This window comes from Rhinolophus sinicus, linkage group LG17 (genome assembly GCF_036562045.2).
Source record: "Rhinolophus sinicus isolate RSC01 linkage group LG17, ASM3656204v1, whole genome shotgun sequence".
Classification (NCBI taxonomy): Eukaryota; Metazoa; Chordata; class Mammalia; order Chiroptera; family Rhinolophidae; genus Rhinolophus; species Rhinolophus sinicus.
The window spans coordinates 11,480,320-11,504,037 of record NC_133766.1 but is presented as its reverse complement, the minus strand read 5'-3'; the positions used below and the strand labels follow the sequence as shown (position 1 = coordinate 11,504,037).

The 23,718-nt window shown below is 45.5% G+C and overlaps 1 long non-coding RNA gene across 2 annotated transcripts; it reads right to left on the bottom strand.

Moving 5' to 3' along the window:
• Window positions 1-4: 4 nt before the first annotated feature.
• On the bottom strand, window positions 5-18,579 carry LOC109449188 (uncharacterized). 2 transcript variants are annotated; one of them, XR_002137664.2, is made up of 3 exons: window positions 18,482-18,579; window positions 10,445-10,626; window positions 5-2,457 (listed from the first exon to the last, which is right to left on the bottom strand). It is a non-coding gene; the product is annotated as an uncharacterized LOC109449188 (long non-coding RNA). The 2 variants fall into 2 exon arrangements; XR_002137668.2 differs by lacking the exon at window positions 5-2,457 and adding an exon at window positions 2,588-3,672.
• Between the last annotated feature and the right edge of the window lie 5,139 nt (window positions 18,580-23,718).

The window sequence follows — 23,718 nt, the reverse complement described above, 5'->3', positions numbered from 1 at the left end:
GACAGCAAGAAGTCACTTAACCACACTGTACACCTGAAGCTGAGTAATATTGAATGTCAGCTGTAATATATATAGTCATGGGATATGGAGTACTGCATAGAGTCAATGGCATGCAACAGCTATATTATGATGTCAGAGGGGTAATAGATTGGGGGAAGGAGGTTATCACTTTGTGAGAGGCGTAAATATCTAATTAGTACATTGGTTTGTAGACCTGAAACTAATGAAAACATTTTTTTTAAAATTTATTGAGCAGTTACTGTTTTCCAGGCTGTTTTACATGCAAAATGTCATTGAAACTTCATCATGACCCCATGAGGTAGCTACTGTTATCGGCTCCCTTTTACAAGTGAAGAAAATCGGGCTTGAGAAGTGACATGTCTTGTCTGACAAACCAGCTGGTATCACTGCAGAGGGGTGGTGCCTTTCCCAATAGGAACCTTCTAGTAATTAGCAATCCCCTCACACTGGGATTCAAACAGGGAAGGAGAACCACTACGCATTATAGGGCAAGGGACTTATTATGAAAAATTAGCTCTCACATAACTATAGGAGCAGCAGAGCAAGTGAAGACCCAGGTGGGAAGTTGAAGGACCAGAGAAAGGGCTGACATGGCCCACTGAGGCAGTGAAACCCCGAGGGGAAACTCATGGGAGGTCCGTGGGCCATGGTGCCTTCACTGCTGACCACCTGGTGAGGGGCCTGGACCCCGAGGCCACTGCTGCTCAGCAGGGTCAGGAGCTGGGTGATGAGCATGGTGTGGAGCTATGGACAAACTGGAATCCGCCAGTACCACTCCATCTGTCACCACATTTAATCATGACGACCTTCACAGGTCATCACACTGCTTCACTTCAGGCTTCTAAAGCTCATGCAAATTTCTTGTACAACTCAACCCAGAATCCCTTCTCTCCTGCTTCAGCTCAACACCATCTCTTATTGGTTTCATTGTCAGAAGGCTAAGACATTCTCACCAGCAAGAGGGGAGTTCTGGGAAATACACTTCCAGGTTAACCAAGTTGAGGTATGCCAACCACCCCATGTGGCAAACCCCGCATACCTTTTCCCATGTATGGCTCTCAAACGGAGCAGGGTACACCATCCACGGGACAGCCCAGACATTACCCAAGATTCTGTGGGTGCTAGTCATGCTTCCGCAGTCCAGTCTTATATGGCCTTTGATTGTAACTCAGAGACTTAATACTCATTTACTTTCTTTTCCTATGTCAGGAGATCAGAGGAGGGCTTACCACTTCAGTTTTGACCATTGGTTTAAAATGAAAAAAATGAAAGAACAAGTTAATTAAAAAGAAAAAAAACCCACCTCATTGCAGACAAGTGAGGTGATGAATTTTTCAAGCACTGGAGCATAACTGACAATTAGTGCTGGGTGTGGATTCCATTTAGAAGAAAAGGAAGTAAAGATTAAATACCCTTCAGGAGTAGTATGCCAAGGATTCCAGCGAAGACACAACAGCTTTGACTCACCAGCTGCGTCACTGATTTGTTTGCCTTGCTCATCCACGTAGTGAAGGCTGTGCTTTCTCGCAGGGAGACTTCCTGACCTCAGCTTAAGGTAGCAGTCAGCACAGCAGTAGGTTTCTATAGCTGCTCACTATCCAAATCAGTATGGAAATGCGACTGAGCCCTGGGCAAAATCCTTTTCGGCTGATTTACAGACACTCAGAAGGACCCTAAAGTTCTCGCTTCTCCTGCCTGCTTCACTCACTGTATCCACAGTCCTTGCACTGAATCCCTTCTCTCCTGCTTCAGCTCAACACCGTCTCTTCTTGGTTTCATTGTCAGAAGGCTAAGACATTCTCGCCAGCAAGAAGACTAATTTTTCTCCAACATGCAAATTTGCACGGTTATTTAGAGGAGAAAAGTAGCCTTCTGTGAGATTGTGTGCACAGAGCAGAAGAAAGGCAGGTGCCCCGAGACGAGTAGGTCAGCTCCCCACGCAGGAGCACCTTTCATTCACTCGTTATACAGTGACTTATTGAGCACCTACTGTGTACCAGGCCCTGTATTAGGGTATGTGGATACCATGGAGAAGAAGGTAGATGACTCTTATCTTTTCTGGACAATGCCATTTTTAAATACGCTGCCAGATTCTCCCTGAAAATAAATCCAGGTCTGTTAGAACTTTGCTGAGATTGTGAGTTTGGGAAATAGAGTGACATACTTGTTCCTCTCTCTTTTCTCATGTCAGGTGCCCTCATCCCCACCCTACTACAGGCCTTCTCTAGCCTGTCAGTAGATCAAAGAGCAGAGCCTGGTGCATCATTGTCTATTTCCCTAAAATTCATTGTCATTGACTTTTGGAAAGACAAGACCAAGGGCAGCTGTATCCCCCTGTGGAAAAACTGCAGAAACTATGTCCTACTGCCTATGACCAGGTGACAGTATCTTTTTCACGGACTCAGGTTGTAAATCTCCTTGGCAGACACCGTCCATCTGTTAAAAAAGAAAAAAGAACAAGAAAACATAAACATACACAGCCACAAAAACTATTAAAATCCCCAAACAATAGAGACAGTGATGTGGATTCAAGTGGGACAGAAACTCTCAAAGCATCTGAGAGCCAGCAATTGCCCTGAGTCAGAGCGATCCATTTCCCAGTGACGATGCTCCATTTTTACTCGGACATTCCCAAACTCCAGGGACTTTGCAGCAACACTTTTTATATTCTGAGGTGCTAGCAGCCAATCCAGATACATCTTCAATTGAACATGTTTTCCAGCCCCAGCTGGACCCTCTGTTTCATGTGATAAATGCTATTTTGGGAGCTAATACAAAGTATAAAGAGAACCCAGTTGTGAATGCTATTATCTTATTTCAGTAAATGTAAAATACCATCAGTATCTAGGTGGACACATGGAATACTGTCCACATGAAAAAACAAACAAACAAACAAACAAAACAAACAAACAGAGACATGAGTTGTTGAACTCTGTGGTAAGGCCAATCTATTTATTGGACCTTAGGAAATGGACATGATGGGCTGGAGTGGTTGGAGGAGGTGGGCTTGGGAGTAAAGACCACCGCCCAGTGCCCACGAGACTTGGGGTGATGTGTTGAGGAAATCGAAAACAGTGATCTTTGAACATTGTTTCAGCCTAACTTTCTATCACTGGAAACTAAAGGGGATGGTAACCTGAACTGTTTGGTATCCATGTCACATCCTATGGTCATTGATGGTGGCGAGTTCTTATATATTCTGGAGCCACAATCTTGTTATTGCCCACGAGGTAGCACAGAGGGATCCACCTCCTTTTATGTTATTAGGCACATCAATGAGGAAATGAGTCGAGAAGGGAGTTAGACACTTGATTGTAGAAGCCCAAGGATGCTATAAACGAGGTGTGTAGGGTGACTTTCTTAAACGTAGATACCACATTAGGGAATGTTCTGGAGTCTGTATAGCCAGGCATCATTTCTTTCTTTTTTTTCTTTCTGAAAGTAAATTCTTAGAGTCGTTTCTGAGCCCTGGAAAATGTAATCATTTCAACATAATCTGCCAAAAATAATGTTTTCATGGCGCTCAGTACTTGTCACAACATTACTTGTGCTTTCCCCTTGAGCTCAGCGAATGTCAGTTGTGCTCATCCTGGATTGAAGTGGCCGGTCAGCACACACTTCCTCAGAGGGGCTCCCTTCCTTCAGAACTCTCTGATGTACACAGAAACCAAAAACAAAAATAGAACAGAAATGAGGCAAGAGGTTCCAATATTCTGTTTCCCAGCTCCCTACATCACATACGTAGCGAGAAAGATGGAGTCAGAAGCTGGATGGGTAATGGGGTTCCGGAGGCTCTGACACATCCAGGTGACAGATACCACAGGTGCCCTCAAACATCACCTGACTTTTAATTTCCCTAGAAAAACTGTCACATAGTCTGTAAACTCCTCTCCATACTGAAATGTTTAGCAAGACTTCAGAGTGTCCTGCTTTTACCTTTTCCCTGATTTGATTTGATTGGGTAATTCTTTGTGGTGGTATCCAAAAAGGGTGGACTTTCTGATGCCACAGTCACCATTTCTGCCGAAGGGCACTTACAAGACGTGTGGCTCTCCTGCTGAGCTTGTATCCGTGGCCCATGGCTCCTGCACACTTGTTCCTCAACTGGCTCCTGTGTTGCCACCTCAGGCTCTTTCCCTCTGAGGTGGTAGAGAAATTGACCTTCCCGAAGACTCACTAGCTGAGTCTCACCTTTGGTTAGTCCTCTGGAGCAAGCAATTTAGTGTTAACTCAAAGGCGGGAGCAGCAGACACACCACAGTATTTTTCTAACTGCAGACCAAGACCCAGTAGAGGGTCCTGAAACAAATTTAATGGAGTACAACCAGCATTTAAAAAATGCAATCGAGTGGAACAGAGTTCAGGAGAAGAGCAGGTAAAATATTACAGTGCCCTGCATGTACTCAGGGTGAGTGTTATTTGGTGAAACTGTCGTTTCTGTTACATAACTTCATCAACGTGCATGCACACACTCTGTCATGATGTGTTTCATTTTGTGGGGTTGCAGTTGAAATAATTTGAAAGATATAGAAATGTTAAATTGAAATTCGATTCCACTGTCTCCAAAACTCTTGTTGCTAAGCAACAATGCATTGTTTATTTAAGGAGCTGGAAAGAAATGCTTTTACTTATGAACTGCCTAAAGCCAGTGACTCCAAGAGCCGACATTTCTCTTAGGAAGTCTGCGGCCTGGTGCTATTCAGAACATGAACCATAGTTCAGCCACCTTCCTCTCCTCTGTGCCTTCCACTGCCTTAGTGGAACCCTCAAGAGGAGCAGGAATCAGAACTGGTGAGGCAAATCGGAAGGTCAGAGCGGATTCCATATCCCTCCAATGACATCCACTGAAAATCATTTGCTATAACATCTGCCTACAAGGTTGGAAAATGGCAACCCTCACATAGTAGGGCTGGAGCAGAGCTGCTTGTGCAGAGGGGAGCAGAACCTTTATCCAGTACTTGGACATAATTTTTCTTCATGCTCTGTTGTTTGTTTGTTTTATTATTGTAGTAAAATGTACATGATAACATTTACCATTTTCACCATTTTGACTGTCCAGTTCAGTGGCATGAAGTATGTTTACATTGTTGTGCAACCATCGCCAACATTCACCTCCGGAACTTTTTCATCGTCTCAAACAGAAACTCCACTCCCACTCGCCCCCTCCTGCCAGCCCCTGCTAACCACTGTGCTACTTTTTGTCTCTGAATTTGACTACTTTAGGTACTTCATATATAAGTGGAATTATAATATTTATTCTTTTGAGACTGGCTTATTTCACTTAGCATGTTTTCAAGGTTCATCCAAGTTGTAGCACGTGTCAGAATTTTATTCCTTTTTAAGGCTGAATAATATTCCATTTTATGTATATATTTGGATGTTATTTTAAAAATACTTATGCTTGTCCCCTGGCCTTCACCATATAATGCTCATTTGGGCCAACAGCAGAGGGAAGAATGCTATGGAGCTATTATTGTCCATAAAAGACTTGGACAGAGTGGATCAAAAATCCCACAGCCAAAACTGTCTGGTGGTTGACTTCTCTGGGTCGCTTTTGCTGACTCTGAAAGTTTTAAAAGGTTAAACCAACATGCTTTATTTTTTATTTTTTATTTTTTTATTAAGAATGCCAAACTTCAAAACCTGTTGATTTGTTCCCTTTGGTCTCTACCCGCCGAGTAGACCCAGCCTCCTTTGAAAACAAGCTGATGCCTCCCTATCGGGGCTGCATTTTAGCATCTGTTAGTGGGAAACAGAAAAAGTGTTCCTGATTGGATTCCTTTGTTTCTCTCATCCAAAATCCCTCATTTTCTTTAATGTAACTTAACTGTGATTTCTAGAGCAAACATTTTGCTATGTGCTGCTTCTCTGTTTTCCTCACTTACCCAGGTTCCATCTAGATGCTCAGCAAGAATGTGAACAGGACAGTTGTACAGAATGGAATCGTTAGAAATGAGACCAGAGCAGGGCAAAGAATCCTTATGTTTAGGTATCTGATGTCATTATTTGTCATGACACAGTGACAAATTCAGGTGTCGAAAGCAGACACAGACCAGGTAGAATCCACCCCACCCCCCGAGTGTGTCTGTGGGGTCTGAGCTGTGGCTGGGTCCCTCACCTTTGCTCTTGTGTCAGTCTAGTTCTGGTCACTACTCAATACTTCTAATGATAGTTGACAATCTTGAGCTCTTAATACCATGTTTCCCGGAAAGTAAGACCTAGCTGGACAATCAGCTCTAATGAATCTTTTGGAGCAAAAATTAATATAAGACCTGGTCTTATTATATTATTATAACATAATATAATATATTGTTTCATACCCGGTCTTATATTATATTAAAATAAGACTGGGTCTTATATTAGTGTTTGCTCCAAAAGATGCATTAGAGCTGATGGTCCAGTTAGCTCTTATTTTCGGGGAAACACGGTATGGTCTGTGCTATTTTCTAAACTCTTTACATGCATTCTGTCATTCAATTCCCACAATAACCCTATGACAGATTCTATTATGACCCCCAATTTGTAGATGAGGACAGGTTGCGTAATTTATACAAAGTCATGCAGCTAATAAATAAATGGTTGATCTCGGATTCTAACTCAGGCAGTGGGGATCCAGAGCCCATGCACTTCAGCATTCTTCTCTACTGCCTTTATCAAGTTCTTCAACTCGGAAGCCTAACTTGTGATCAAGCTCAGTCTTGCAAATGCCTCCAAAGTCTTACTGGCCAGTCTCCCTGGAGAGTTATTACAGATACAGCAAGCACACAGCAATGCTCAGAAAAAACACTCATCTCTCTTTCTTTGTCTTCTTATCCTGGGGGCAGTGTCCAGAAAATGTCCAGCCTGCAGATAGCTCATTGAGGCAGTAAAACCATCAGAATCACTTCTTAAAGTCCATCAGTTAACACTCAGTGTTTGAATAGATGGCTATCACCAGGCTGAATACTAGATGGAAACAAAGACATGTGGCATGATCCTTCTTACTCTTTGTTGAAACCAGCCCCTAGGAACCTATACATACAGGGTAATATAAAAGTAAGGGCTTAGTTTCCTGACAGGTGGGCACTGAGCCGTGGATGGTCCACTCAGGGAACTCTCTATTATGTTGATTTTTCCTATAGGATGCCAGCACACTTCCTCCACAAGTCACCACTCATCTTTGTCTCTAGAGAAGAGATTCAGTCACTTACTTCCCACTTCTTTCTCACTGTGTATTCCTTGCCAATCAATTGTTTCAAGAATTAAATTTTGGGGGGCAGATTTCCTTAATTTCTTTGCTTTAAATGGTGTGGCAACCAAAGGCCAGATAAGGCTCAGAGCAAAAGATAGTCCCTGCCCACAAAAATAAAAACAACCCCACTTAAAACTAATCAGCGCTGATGAGGGGAAAACAAGATTGACACACACATTTCCTCTGTTTCCAACATGAGAGAAATTCCTCCAGCTTTTTGGTCATGCTCATTTTGATTCATTTTCTGGTTCATTTCATGTGACTTCCCCTGGGTCTTATAGGGGTTGTTAGAATCAGAAATGAACAACCGGTGAACCCACTTTTACTTTAGTCAAGCCTCACACGAACCTGCCATCCTTAGAGATGCTGGCGTCCCTTTGGAAGAGAGAACTGAGCACACACTTCACTAGGAGAACTAGAACCTCTTTCTTTTGAAAAGTTTTAGTGTCAGCTGAGAGATGCTGAAAGATACTGGGCAGCCCAGAAGGGCGGAGGAATCCGTACCCTGTAGTCTGAATCCTGGTTTATATGCTTGGAAGTCTGTTTAGTCCCTGGTCTTGTCTACATTCCAATCTAGGTGATCCCTGAGATCAGTGTTGCTTTAAGTGTGTGCCCAGCATCCATCCCAACCTGCATGAACTAGGGTGACTGTGAAAAGTGCTGATTTGGGGACTCCACTGAAGGCTTAATGACTCTGAATCTGGGAGTTGGGGCCAGGAGTTGACTTTCTTTAACATTCCCAGGGTGCCTTTCCCTTCCCTTTAATCTGTCAGCCACTGAAAGGGCAGAGGGACTCCAGCCAGCTCAGACTTGGGAACAATATCGGGCAGCAGAGCATCCCTTCAGCAGGCAAGAGTGATGGCTAAGGAAGGGCCAGGAGGAAGCAGTGACCAGTGGGCTTTGGCTATAAAAGGAGCCTCAGCAAATGCCAGAGCTGGAAGCAAAGCTGGGCTCAAAAAAAAAAAAAAGAAAATGAAAAAAAAAAAAAAAAAACACAGCCTGATTATCTCCGCCTAGAAATCCACTGGCTTTTAATTCTCAAACTTAATAGGAAAACCAGATTTCTTTTTCCCACACTCAACACCCCTTTTGATGTCCATCCCCCTCCCAACACCTCTTATCCAACCCGCATTTTACCCAAAGTGATCCAATGGAAAGTTTAGTCCAGGAAGACAAGGGCTGTGGAGCTGCAGAGTTGGGGGGTTGGGGGTGGGGTGGGGGCGGGGTGGGAGCCATGGGTTGCCATGGAAACCCTGCCTGCTGCAAGGTCTGAATGGTTTTCTGTTTGCTGACGTCCAGTTCTTTAGGGCAGGCCCTGGCATCTGCAGGGACCTGGGCACCGCATCCTGTGTCCCCCTTTTCCGGCATCCGGCCCAAGCGGCATCCATCCCAACAGGTCTCCTGGTAGCAGGCAGGGTGTCCGGGACTGAATGCTTCCTCCTGACCCCTTGTCCCGCGGCTGCTGCCCTCCCCAGCTGGGAAGTGACGGGCAGCAGAGGGTGTTCCCCAACTCTTTGAAGAGAGAGGCCTTGTTTTCTCTTGCATTTTCTTCTTTCTTCCCTTGTCATCCAAACATGAACCTTTGGCCATTTGCCTGTCTCCCTGCTGGCCAGCTGGCCTCGCCATTCTCAGTGCTGAATTTCGAGTTCTCTCACAGGGAGTGCCGAGTTCATTTTCATCCAGCTTGGTACACCGGGTGAGCTGCTGGCTCCAGTTTGTTCTCTGAAATGTTGCCTCCATCAGCTGATTAGAAAAGCTGGAATGATCTCCATGTAAATGAGCCCTGGAGACCTTCAATGGTTTTAGCTTATTTGAAAGGTTTGCTAGACCCAAGTTGGGAATGATCAGGCCTCTAGGTACTCAGGTTGTGCTATATATGGAGTACATGCCACCACGCTGCAGGCCACTGTGGTCACATAACAATTCCTCCAGCTGCCAGCTATTTTCACAGGCCTTTATACAGGCAGATCCTTGCTGCCCATCTTCCCTTTGGCCTGCCAAACCCTGACGGTACCGGACCCTGCTTTCCTCCCTAGCAGTCTGTCTGTCATGCCTCTTTCCTTTTCATGTTCTCCTTACAGCAGATACGTAGCCCTTTTCGCAGTTACTATTATAAAACAGACTGGGCAGTTTTCTCCCCCAGGGCCTTTGCACATCCAGACCCCCTGGCTGGAGAGCTCTTACCTGGCTTTCCTTCCTTATCTTTCCATCCTATCTAGCATCAGCTCCTCAGCCTTTTTTGATCATTGTCATATGCCCCTCCTTGTTCTCTATGTCTCCACCCTTCTAGCTTCTTAGTATGTTACCTTTTGTAATATTTGTTTGCTTTTTATTGTCTGACTCCTGACTAAACCCTGAGGGCCAATGAGTCTGGGACTTTTAATGTTTCCATCAACTCTGAAGTTGGGATGTCTGTCACACGGCCTGGTACATAGGGTGCTCATTCAATATTTATGGGATAAATGGAAGAGAGGCTCATTTCTGCCCATCCTTCCAAATTCCACCTGGCAGTCACTTGCCTCCTTGTGTAAATCTTTCCTGACTGCTAATCAATCCCCAGCTTCACCTCCCAGGTCTGAGTGGAGTGTCTGCCCTGGGTGTTCCCTGTACCCTGGGCCTTTCTCCTTAGGTTACATTATGGTGTCCACTGGTTTGTCCCTTTCTTCAAACAGATGGTGATCTAGAACATAGAATCTAGGATCTAGAAACATATCTGACACAGAGAGATTGCCTGACTTGACGAATGTTGGTTCAATGAATGAATGAATAAATGACTGTCAGGTGACATTTCAGAGACGCACGGAGAACTACGTGTGGAAGTACTACCCTAGTTCAATAAGAGACAGATATGTTTCAGAAGAAAGCTCTTGTACAATGTGGTTCTCACATTTCTTGGTCTTTCATTTTATCAGATGACATTCCAGTAATCTAGGCAAACAAAGATCTGGCAAGGTCTTAAAGATAAATTAAACCGAGTCCCAACTCCTTTACAACTGAAATGATCCTATCATTGCACAATCTTACGATGCTCAATCTCAAATCTTGAAATGTCTGGATGGGGGTTGAATGTCCAACACCCCATTGGGCCTCCGGTTCTTCATGTGTTATGAGAAGGATGGATAAGATCATCTCGAGAGTATCTTCCAACTCTAACATTTTGTGATTTAAGAAAAAAAAAATCAAGGTGACTCACCTCGATCTTTGAATGCTTTGAACAATCCCCAGTGTCTCTGGAGCTCACTGCGGGTGCTCTGGGGCTGAAGAGAAGCCTGGCTGGGAATCTCAGCTGGGGACACTACAAGTGTATGCTCGCCGTCAGAGCATACAATCGTCATCTTCTTTCCCACATCATCAAGGGGGCTGTGGCTCAAAAGACTGTGGGGAAGGAGCAAAATGTGGGACCAAGTACATGAAGAGGAGAAGAGAGACTCTTAGGACCTGATGTGGCCCCACTGGTCCAGGAAGGGGTGATGCTTAGGGACCAGACGTAGGCCTGGCTCTTCCGAGAGCCATCAATTGATTGTGTCTGGAAGGGAGGAAGAGGACTTGGAGGGTGAAAAAAGGTGGACTAAAGTGAAAATAAGTCGAGAAGAAGAAATGCTGAGACAAAGGAAGAGGAGGGTAAGAATAGCAGGTGACCAGTAAGATGTGGCAGGAAGATCATGAGCCCAGGAGCCAGACGACTAGACGGGTATTGAGCTCAGGTAGACGCCCAGCTGTGTGAACCGGAGCAAATCTGTGGGCATCTCTGGGCTTCAGTTTCTGAATCTGAGTCCACTTCCCACAACACGGGACTATTTTTCAGAGTAACATAAGCTTATGGATGTGAAAGTGCTTGAAAATAATTTTTTTAAATGAATGGAAGCAGAAATGATTGGGGCGAAAGGCTGCCGAGTACTTATGGAATAATACAGCGAAAAAATGCTACCACATTAAAGAAATACGACCAGGAATTTATAACCCACAAGGAAATGGATCAAAGAGGTCAGGGAAAGGTTTTTTCCCCACCAAAGGCCTGGTCATATTTTTCCAATTGTTGAAAAGAGAAAAATGAATAAATGTTATCTTTATGTTACCCAAAGGTGACTTACAGGAACTGAAAGGGTTGGGTCAGGACGAGGAGTTGATGGATCAAAACATGCCTTTGATGGAGCTAAATCCCAGGTAATTACAGTCCTGGAAAGGTTCCCTAAACTCAAGGTCCTGGGCTAGCCTGCCCCTCAATCACCCACAAAACAAGCCAAGGCAACAGAAAGAGGTCGAATAAGCCATCACCAGATGAGAACAGAACTTTAAAGCCAAAACAGTGACACATAAGAACAGACAGCTACTGTTGTGTGTCCTCACTTTAGTTGAGGTTCAAATCCAAATCCTTCCACCTTCCAAAGGTAAATGGGTCAGACTTCTAAAGTTGGCCAAATCCATCTTCAGAGCCCCTTCTTCTGTGGGGTGCCACCCCCAACCCTGACCCTTGGTATCCTGCAACCTGGTACGTCCCACTTTGCTCCAAACCCTGTGCTAGGCCTGTCTGACTTTTCTTTCGGCCATGGTATCTCCATCAGTACTCCATGTTGTTGGCCGGCCCCCCCAAACCTCTACTGTCTGGCCCCCCATCTCTTTGGATTGAGGCTTGCTAAGTCGTCTAAGCCCAAGCCACGCATTAGCCAAACACTGCTTATATGCCAATGGCCGAGGGCCAGAGGCAGCCTGTCCCCCAGGCCCTGCTCTTACGCTTCCTCTCTGGGGTCCATAAACTTTTTCTGCAATGAACCAGGTAGCAAATATTAGGTTTTGCAAGTCATGTGGTCTCTGTCTCAACTACTCAACAATGCTGTGGCACAAAAACAGCCATAGACAATATGTAAACAAACAGGCATGGCTATGTTTCAATAACAACTTTGTCAATCTGAGATTTAAATTTCATATAATTTTCATGTACCATGAAGTCTTACTCTTTTCAAAAAATTTTTTTTTCAATGTTTGAAATGTGCAAAACCCATTCTTAGCTAGGGGGCCATATGAAAACAGGCAGCAGAGCAGACGTGGCCCGTGGGCCTTTTGCAGACTCTTGCTCTCCAGCTGCACTGTCACGGATGGCTCTTTCATACTTGAGAAGTGGTTAGTCTGAAGTGAGAGATGCTGAAGTATAAACTATACCCAGATTCCTAAGACTGTAGAAGAAAAGAACATAAAAGAACTCCTTATTTTTTAATATTGATTACATGTTGAAATGATGGTATTTCAGATATATTGGGTTAAATAAAATGTAGTTTTAATTTTACTTGTTCCTTTTCACTTATTGAAATGTGGCTACTGGAACATGTACACTTATCTATGTGGCTCGTGTTATATCTTTGTTGGACAGTGATGCTCCAGAGGCAATGCCTAGTCCTTTGCTGAAAGAATTCATGAGCCGATAGAGCTGGTGGAGCAAATCAGGTCCAGGCACGAAGGGTGAAGAGAGCGGTGAAGTGCCTCCCCCAAATCTCACGGCCAGTTGGACAGGGACCCTGGTCTCCTTGTTCTATCAGCCTATGTCATTTCTATTACGCCATTTTGACCGAGATAAGGGTTCTGGTGTTGAGCAGGGGGCAGGTGGGGCCCTGTGTTGACCCTCCCTACCCCCAACTCATGAAAAGGAAACACCTTTCTATTCTGGTATCCCCGGATGTTGGGATGACTCCCTCTCAATCTTTCTGCTTTACCATTTCCAAAGTTTTTTCAAAGTCTTGTCCCAGGACCACTGACCAGAATCCTAGAAGGGCATTTAAAAAAGTACAGATGACAGGCCTCATCCCCAGAGACGCTGAATTCGTGGGTCTGAGGTGGGATCGCTGAGCCTGCAATTGTGACAAGAAGCCTCTTACGAGGTTCCTGATGCACACGAACTTTTGAGTTCTGCTGCTTCTGGAGGGGCTTTTGAATCCTGACCTATATGACACAGAGAACATTGCTTTTCTATGGTAGGAACATAGACTAGAAATTAAAATGGGTTGAAAGCCCTATTTTGCAAGAACTATGATCTCTTTGAAAGAAAGTATTCACTTAGGTAACATAATATCACAGCAGCAGTGACTATTGGATAATCATGATTAATTTTTCTTCTTTGCTCACCCTCGGATCTCTCTACAAGGGGATCTGGAAAACAGCTCTTCGGCCTTTGAATTCCTTGCAGAGTGTGCCTTGCAGTATTCCGTACAACATCAGCTGTATAGGGCGTACACTGTATTTTGAATAATGCTAGTCAAAATGTTCACAGTGGATATGCAGGGGATGAATGCTTAGCCAGTTCTCATCAGAGTTGTTGCCATCGTTGACAGTTCTGTGTGTCAGCATGAGCCAGAAACTCAGGCCAACTCATTACAGACAATTGCTTGTGCCACAAAAGGTATCTTTAATTTTGGGATTTTTTTTTCCTACTGGTAGTAATGACGCAAGAAACAAATGATAACGTCTCCGTAAGGTATATAATTTGAAAGAGTGCCCAGTGCAATCTTCATCTTGTAAGTGAGGTAGAGTATTTTCAGATTAAAGTTAAGCAAAGTCATGCATTTATGAGAGAAATAGCGACACTCCATTTTGCGACGGCAAGCCCAGAGTTCCCAGTTCTAATGCAGGAAAGGGCTCAAGCTTTCCAAGAAGACTTCAGTGTGCTACTGCAATTTTAAAGGACCAATACAATGTTGGCGATCGTAAGATAAAAACCATGAAATATTGTCTTAGGCTTGTATAAACTCACAGGGATCTATCACATGGAATGCTTCAAGAAGTTAGAGTTCTCTAATTCTGATAAAGAAATAAAAATGTCCCAGAAAAGAAATCAAGCAAAACTATTGAGTGATATAGTCACTTTTTCATTGAACCAATGTGGGAGTAGCTAATATAACACAAGTCCCTGGGAAATAGGTAATAGACTTTGCCTTCAAGTAGCTATAATCCAGAAGGAGACCTATGAAATATTTAGTGTAGCTAAAATCCAAAAGAGGAAGTGAAAAGCACCCTGTGAAAGGTCCAAGGCTATGTAGTCCTGGGGTTATTGCACGATAGTGTGAAATCACTTCCATCTGGGTGGCATCAAAAAGGCTTCAAGGAGGAAGTGATCTTCACGCCAGTCAGAAAGTACAGATTCTCGCTGTGAGGAGGTGAGGAACAAGTGGAGAATGAGGAAGGGATTTTAATTTGAAGGGTCTTGGGAAATTGAAGGCACAGAAAGGAAACGGCCTAGAGCTGTTGGTTTGCTTGGCCTAGAGCTGTTGGTTTGCTTGGAGCATCGCATCAGCAAGGGAGGTGTGAGATGGCTGCCTTACAAAAACACTGATAAGATGACTTTGGGGCCTGGAAAGATGAGACTTTATAGCATGATATAATAAATCTAAAGAAAGTCAAAAGTTCCTGTGAGGGGAAACTGAAATGTATAAATCTTGGAGTATTAAAATTAAGGACTGCTCTTTAAAGATGGAAGACAATAGCATTTGCTCAAAATAAACGAAAACACATAGTACATACTAATTTGATTAAAACCACTTCCTCAAGACATTGTGCAAACATAAGATTAAGATTCAAGAGGAATTTAATTAACTTATAGATAACAAGACCATCATGGTTGTCGGGAGTTCTAAACACTGTTTGGGGAGCTCAACCCCAATCTTATGTGGCTAGTACCTTGCAGAAAGTATGATTCTCCCCTGAAAGGCCTTCACCCCAGAGTGTAATTAGTTGGTTAAAAACTCGGGTTTGCGGGTCGGCCCGGTGGCTCAGGCGGTTGGAACTCCATGCTCCTAACTCCGAAAGCTGCCGGTTTGATTCCCACATGGGCCAGTGGGCTCTGAACCATAAGGTTGCCAGTTCAATTCCTCAAGTCCCTCAAGGGATGGTGGGCTCTGCCCCCTGCAACTAAGATTGAACTGGCACCTTGAGCTGAGCTGCCTCCCAAATGGCTCAGTTGGTTGGAGCGCGTCTTCTCAACCACAAGGTTGCTGGTTCGACTCCTGCAAGGGATGGTGGGCTGTGCCCCCTGCAACTAGCAACGGCAACTGGACCTGGAGTTGAGCTGCGCCCTCCACAACTAAGACTGAAAGGACAACAACTTGACTTGGATAAAAGTCCTGGAAGTACACACTGTTCCCCAACAAAGTCCTGTTCCGCTTCCCCAATAAAATCTTTAAAAAAAAGCTTGGGTTTGAGCTTCCGACAGAGCGTCCATAGCATGCAAAATATGTGACCTTGGACAAATGACTTGTCTCTCTATGTTCCAGATTCATCTGTAAAGTGGTGATCATGACTTCCATCCAACAGGATTGTTGTAAGAACAGCCATATTAAATTTAAAAAATGCTTGAGAAGTACTTAACTGAATGCCAGTGTTGCCTAGCAGATGTTGGCTCCTATGGCTATTGCCTGAGTTAAATGGATCATGGCCCAAATTTGGGGTAACTTTTCCTATGGTTTGAGTTTAGGGTTTCAAAGGAGTCAGTAAACATGTCAGAGCTTGCCTTCATAAGGGTCCTAGCAGGTATGTGTTTTGCATGTAACATATTCAGCAACGCACCCAAGGATTGTCACTGCTTGTACACATAGTGTTGAGTGGCCTACATCACATGTGAATTTGATTTTTGGTATCTAAAGTCTTCAACTGTCAAGCACAAAAATCCATACAAGACTAATCCTGTCTTGTGCCCAGGGCTGGACTGAAGCTCTGAGGGTTTTGAAGGCAAGAGCTGAATACATCAGCTATGAGAGTGTCAGGGCCAGGCTAAAAAAACATGAATGTGATGTTGAGCCAAGATTGAAATAACAGGGAGCCATGGCTGGCCTGGGTGAAGCGAGAAAAGTTGAAATTGCTTGTCAAGGAAAAGCACCAAAGCACACAGCTCTCAGGAGTCAAGGAAAACAAGGAGAGTAATGGGTTGGCTGAGAGAGAGGATCCAAACTGGAGGCCACAATGATCGTATCTGGAAATGCTGAATTCAAGGCTGAATTCCATAACCAAAAATTTACTCAGAGTTGGGCTGTGAGGAACAGTCCTGAGAATCTCTAAAGGAATGTAGTGGACAGAGAGCAAAGAAATTAACTGCAATAACTCAGTAGAGCTGGAATCAGCTCTTCCTTCTCCTTCTAAGAGCTCTTTTGTCATGAGTTTGATGATGTCTAAGGAAATTGGTTATGATGGAGCAGTGAGACTTTCCCTGGCAACGTGAAGTTGGGGCCCCTCAGGATTCCCCCGGAACCACTGTGAGTTCACTTCTCAGAGTAGCCTCCACCCTCCCAGGATGAGTTTCCCCAGTGAGGGCCTCTGTCCCCCATCCTTGAGGAGCATCTCCAGAGTGACCTCCCTCCCTCCCCGGATGCCTTCATCAAAGACACTTCTTTTGATCTTCATCTAAAACCTAACCTGGCCCTCCTCAGAGCCTACCTCTTCAAGCTTCCCCTGAGTCTACGTATCTCAATTGTTTTGCAAAGAAGCACCAGCACTCAGGAACAGTCAAGACTTGAAAGAAATCAAATGGAGTCAGAACGAAGTGCGATCTGGGATAGTGACAATAAAAATCACAACTTTCACTCCTCCTTGAGCATTAGAGCTTATGGCCACGGCAGCGGTGAGGGTGACAAGGGCTGACGACAGGTCTTAGTGTCCTTCCTGGCAACCCGGCAGGGCATGGGAAGACAGGGAAGCATTTTCGTACTCTTGTGTTCCTTTGCTGCATCCCTTATTTTTCTTCCACATCTTGTCTCTGCCCATCTCCCTACCAGCAGCCCTCTGCCTTTAGAACTTTTCCGAATAACTGGAGAACTTCTAGAATAAAGTAGAAATGGGAAGGGAGTGAGATGTAATGGGAATATCTTCCCAGAGCTGAGATGTCCTAGGGATCCAATGAAATATTTGGATGTAGTGGAACTTTTTTTTCTTTTAAATACTTTTGAACATTGGTATTAAAAATGAAACCCAAACTCATCTCTTCCTCTTTAGCTTTCCTTCTGCTCCTTTGTGACAAACATTCAATAACTGAAACTATTTGAATACTTACTATGCACTAGGAACTGTTCTGGGCTCTAGTGAGATAGAGATCAATCAAAGTTATTTCCCTAAAGGAATTTACAGTAAAAGAAAGTTGCAATTATATGTATCATTTATTCACTCATGTCTTAGAGACCTACTATGTGTTGATTCATTTTTTTCCCCAAACATGGTATATAGGCCAACAGAGATGATTTTGCTAGTAACGTGAAAGGAGGTAGGAAAGATGGTGGCTGCAACTGAGGGGCAGGTTTAACCAGTAATAGAGGAGGGGGCAGAAGGAAGGCAGGCAAGAAGTGTGTTAGGGAGCAAAGGAGAAGGCTCTGTGGTTTCTTTTGGGGCTGAGGTTCGGTGAGCACCACACAAACAAAATGGCTACCTCTGGTCCATGAGCCAGGGTTTGCCTGAACCCATCGTAGCAGCAGATGACACCAGGCTCAGACTGGGGTACCCCAAGGCAAGCTCACCCCCACTTGACCTCGTGATCCTTGGGGAGGTCAGTCTCACGTCTGACGTTCCTAGTCACCTTGTTACCAACTCCTGTGAAAATGTGATGCGGCCGGAAGGCACTCCAGTCCTTTGTCAGGGTCAGCATGCTCATGCTTTAACTTTTAACTGTTCATGTTTTCATTGAAAATATTTATTTTAATACTGTTCTACGAGGGTGAATTTTTTCCAGGTATTGCTCCATAGCTGATTTCTTATCTAATGCTGCCAAGAACAAGAAAGGAGAAACTAAAGCTGAAGAAGGTGCCAGGCTCAGTAAGCACTGCACTTCATTATTCCTTTAAACATTTCAGCCCTGACCTTGTCATTGACATTACCACTTTTTTCATTTTTTAAAATTGCCCTTTGCCAAAGAGAGACAGACAGAGAGAGAGAGAGAGAGAGAGAGAGAGAGAGAGAGAGAGAGAGAAAAGGGAGCAGTAATATGGCCTGGGAAACCAGGGTGTTTGCTGCTTAGAGGAACCAGAAGGTCACAGAAGCCTGGCTCGATGAAGAAATGACAGCTCAGCATGGAGAAGGGGGAAAAACACCAGAGAGCAGCAGCAAAGCAACAACAAAACATTTTCAGAGATCTGGCCAGAACTGGTCCACAAAAATCACCAATTCCCGTCCCGCCTTCCCCTCCACTCTTCCAGAGGCAGCAAGAATCTTAGCACTCCTGTAACAAACCTGCCTGCAGCTCCTCCCTCCTAGCGAACTGCATACTCACCCTATGTTTCTTCCCCACTCTCCTCCTCGCCTGCACCCACGGAGGGCAGACCGTGTGTGAGGGAGGGTGAGGAGCGGAGCAAGAGAAAGACATCTCAGCTGGCTGTCCCTTGCCCTTGAGGAAAACAGAGGCAGGGAGGAAAACAAACTGTTCCCTGCAATCTGACCACCTCCGTGCAAGCCTCTGGGTTACATACCCTGGGGACTCTGAGGCCCAGAGTCGGGGCTGATTAGGCCAGGCAGGAACGCCGAGCTTGGTGACTGTTCCTGGGCAGATTAGAAACACATTGCTGGAGAAGGGGGGGCAGGGGGCCAGAGTATGCAAGGCATATGGCTGGGGGTAGGGTGTGGGGCTGGCGTAAGTGGGTCGGGAGGGGGCAAAAGAAGGACTGGGGATAATGCTCTGTTTGTAAGCTGAGCGTCCAAGCTCCAGGGGTGGCCCCAGGCAGCTGCCCAGGCCTCACAGTGAGAAATCCAACAACAAAGGCACTGGGACAAAAGGGTCAGTGGCCAGAGGGGCTGCAGGCTTTACCGGGCCAAGAGCACTTCAGTTCTGAGGGGCACAGATCAACCCTGGTTGGAGGCTGGAGGCTGGAGGCGAACTGTCAAAGGGGCGAATGGAGGAAAGAGAACAATGTTTCTGGGCCTTGACGACGTACAAAGCGCTCTGCTAGGCTCTTCTTGCGTGTGTCATGGACTTTGGGATCACAGTATGGAATTGTCGCTGAACTGGAAAACGGGAAGCAAGTGGGTTTGTTTTGTTTGTTTGTTTCCCCCCAATATCACATCAGTGCCTTTTGAAACGTTAACTAGGGGCCAGCTGGGAATTTTGCCACTAGGAAACCAGTGTAGCAAGTGCCCCTCTTAGCTTCCAGCCCATGCGAGGACATTCAGGGGAGTGAAGACCAAAGCACGTCTTCATGTCTTCTCTGAGCCGCCGCCCATGGAACTGAGGGACCCTCAGCCCCTCAAATCCGCCCTTCCCCCCGGGCTCCTCGTACTTCCTGAGTCACCTAATATTCGCCCGCGGCCTCTCCTCTAGCGCCACCTGGCGGCCGTGACTGCTAATCCAGGCTGACTAGGCTGGGGAGCTGGTTTACAGCAGCTACGCTCATGCCACCTACTCCAGCTTTGTGAGGTCACCTGTCCTCTTGCCCTGCCATTTATCCCCACGTTATTATCTCTTTCCACATTTCCATAGTTTTTGTCAGTCCTCTGGTGCGTCGTCCTAAGTCATCTCCAGTGTTATTTTCTGGGGGCCCACCAAATCAGGGAGACCTTGCTCCCTTTGTTTCTTACAGTTTTGCCCCTGGGTGGACTTTTTCAGTTTTCTAGAGGGGTCCTTCTCTCTCTCTCCCCCCAGAGGTTTGGAACATGTTTCTGACAGTTTGGTTTTTTACTCTGTGTGAGTGACACAATTGTCGTATCCCATCCTCATCTGTCCCCTCCCACCAATACTCAATCAGTGTCCATGTCCGGGGACTGAGACTAGGGACAGCAGCTCTGTCCAGGCACAGGGTGAGTTCTCTGCCCACCTGGAAGCCCTCCCTGAGAACACAGGGGAGAGCCTTTGCCTGGTTTTGACCAGGAGGCTCAGACTGGTGTCTGATTGCTCCACGGAGCCTGGCCAAGCGTAGTGGAAAGATCAGCCTTACAGACAATGGACGTGGAGGCCAAGTTTGAGTAAAAAGGGAGTTTGTCCACAGCGGTCGCCACAGATGTACTCTGAAGGGTAAATGCCCTTTGCAAAACAGGAGGGCAGCCAAGTTCAGAACCAGAAAGGCAGGGTCAGGCCAAGGACACAGAGAGTAAGAGTCAGAGAGAGGGGGCGGGAGGCACAGGGTCAGGTCTGAGGAGGCCAGGTGAGATGTGGGAGGAGATTACGTAGAAGCACAAGGCACAGTGTTGGGGGTCTTATCAGGGCCTGTTACCGTGTTTCCCCAAAAATAAGACCTAGCTGGAAAATCAGCTCTAATGCGTCTTTTGGAGCAAAAATTAATATAAGACCCAGTATTATATTTATTATATTGTATTATATTATATTATAGACCTGGTCTTATTTTACTATAATATATAAGTAATATATAAGACCAGGTCTTATATTAATTTTTGCTCCAAAAGACGCATTAGAGCTGATTGTCTGGCTAGGTCTTATTTTCAGGGAAACACGGTACGAGGCATGGGTTCAGGTGGACATGTTGAAAGTTTGCAGAGTTGGCGCAGACACACGGGGCCAAACATACTCCCCAGCTGTCTACTTCCTGATTCTTCAAGGAGACCTATAGAGAGACCTCTTGTGAACAGGTGGCTCAATAAGCCAGCTTATCATACGCAATCTCCACAGGGCATATAGAGCACAGGTACCTGTGGGGCCTTTGTCACATGATGTATTACGTTGACCCATGGGGCCTCCATTTATATAGGGCCTCATTGAAACAGTAACTTGTTTATTAAAATCACTTATTCACTTTCATCCAACCAGTGTCTTTTAGTGTCTATTAACACGTGTATGCTGGGTGCAATGTTGGCTAATGGAGCAGCAGGACAACTAAGGTCTTGACTATAGTAACTTACACTTTTTGGAGAGAGAAACATGCCCATGGTACAGCTACTGCCTCATTGTCTTCCAATCATTTCATAGTAACCCTGTGAAGTAGCCAGGGGGAGCATTCGTATGGGGACTTAGCGAAAGTGGCTGACTTTCTGAGACCTGGTTTCTCTTCTGTGGAAGGGTGTTTTAGGGACATTAAAGCCAGTGGCGTCAGTCAAGTGCTTACATGAAGTACCCAGCATATAGTGAATAGCCTCATAAATATTATCTCTATGGTGATTATGATACATTTGAGGTTCGGAGGGGTAACACAGTTGGCCCAGGGTTATCCAGCTAACAGTGAGGAAAGTGTGGACGCAGAGCCTGGATCTTCTGATGCAAAATTCAGTATTCTTCCCTTTACTCTTTATTGCCTAGTAGTTAGGTGCTGTCTTAGGCATGGACACAACAAGTGGGTAGTTAAGTGTTTCTAATCATTTTTCCACTGTAGAGTTAATATCAAAAAAGCACGATTTAGGAGGTAGAAAGGCCTCAGCGATGATTCTTCCTAGGTACCAGCATTGCACCCGAATCAGAGATCGTATAAAATATTTATAGGTATGAAAGGCAGCTGTGAATTCAGTATCCAAAAGGTGCGTTCTCCTCGTCCAGGCTAATTGAGCTAGGTGTCAGTTTGGATAGGAAATACACCAGATCCTGGGGCACAAACCCCAGAGACTTTTATTCAGTAAGTCCCTCTGGAGGCACAAGATTCTGTGTTTTTAAGCCATTGATGAGAAGCAGGTTTGGGAAGAACTGAACTAGACACCTCGCAAGGGCTTCTGTTGCTCCATAGCCCGGCCTCTCCAGGGAAGGAAACGTCCATTTAACTCAAAACAGGGCAGAGAATGAGAGATGACTGAACTACGGAGGACTGAAGTCAGCAGGAAGCGATGAACTCAGGGAAGCGATGTGAATCCTGGCCCCGAGAAGAGCATTGCCAATCTGAGTCCTCCAGTGATAGAGGTGGCCTTGGCCAGCTCATAGCTGCTGGCAAAAGGCCAGTTCTCATGATGAAATAGGCAAAGAGGAGGTGTATGGATTTGTCTTCTAAGTTCTCAGCTAGCTCTGGAAGGAGCTGATCTCGGTAGCTTTCATTAGCAATTCAGCAAGGTCAAGTGTCTTAGGCAATGTGAACCAACACACTGAGAGACAAGATGTGTCTATTGGCTAATCTTCTCGGAAATTCTGCTTCAGGGCCCCTTATTCACCTGCATTGTCCTTTCAGCCAAATCTTTTTTTCTGAGGGTGAGGCAGCACAAAGATAATAGCGCACAAAGATGATAGCACGCAAATACCTTGAGCTCAGGCAGATAAACAGCTGGGGCCAGGTCAGGCCACATGGGGACCTCGCCCACCCCAAATCCCACGCTCCCAGGAAACAGTAGCTGCAGGTAGTAGCGCCACCTCAGAGAATTTCTCCAGACTCTCCCTATGACCTCAGCTCTAAACCTCTCTCTTCTCTATGCGTTGTTTTCCCTGGATCTCTTTCCCGGATTCTCCTTGCTTAGATCTGCTTTCATGATGACTCTCTGGAATGTTCTCCCTGGATTTAATTCTGTTTTCCCCTTGAGCTCCTCCCCTGTCTTCCATGCACTGCATCCCTTTGTGAGATTCCCAGAGCACCACTGGCTTCTAGGACAGGGCACCCTGGCTGTGTCCAGCTCCTCGGGCCCTTGCTTATCTAGAGCAGAGAGCAAAGGTTGGGTTCCACAGCCTGCGCAGGAACTGGGTGTTTCCACCCAAGGCAGCACAGGACCTGAGAGCCAAGACTGAGAAGAATGAAGTAAAAGTTAGGTACAGGCGAGGAAGGCATTGAGCTCTAAGTTTTCAGTTTGTCCCATGGGCCAGCAGCCTAGAGTGCGTTAGACTGCACTAAAGGGCTAGAAACAAGGAAAGTCAATGGTTCCCAGCCTTGGTCTCACCTTGGAAGCACCAGAAGAGCTTTTAAAGAAAAACACCAATGCCCAGATCCCATCACAGAGCAATTAAGCCAGAATTTCTGGGGGTGGTCCTGACGTGTGTGCGCGCGCGTGCGTGTGTGCGTGCGTGCGTGTGTGTGTGTGTGTGTGTGTGTGTGTTCAACCTTCCCAGAAGATGTTGATGTGCACCTAGTGTTGATAACCACTGAGATAAAATAATCAGATCCCTTTGCCTGGTCTTCAGTGTCTCTTGCCTCTGTCTTTCCCAGTGGCACGTAGCCAGGTCCTCCCAGAAGCAGCTTGAGGGGATAGAGACAGCCAAGGCTTTGGAGTCACACACACGTTCAGATCTAGGTCATATCACCTACTAGCTGTGACCGTGGTAATAGCTTAATGTTTCTGAGGTATTCTGATAATTAAGTGAGATGAGATTTTAAATAGCACTGACAGGTTTATGACATATGTCAATGCCCTTCCCTGTCACCACACAAATAGGTCCCTTTATAGACCTTCCTGGGTGCTGAGAAAGTCCTAGAAGAGACGAAATATGCCTCAGAACCATTGCTCCGAACCTGTGGGAACTGAGCTTTCATGTTGTCCCAAAGTTTGTTTCACTGTCAACTCCTCCTAGGACCTATCGTCTTAGGATCTGAATGCCCGAATTATCCCTAAGTGGCTTAAATTTCTCCTTGCCTCCCCGATGCCACATATTGTCTCAGGCCACAT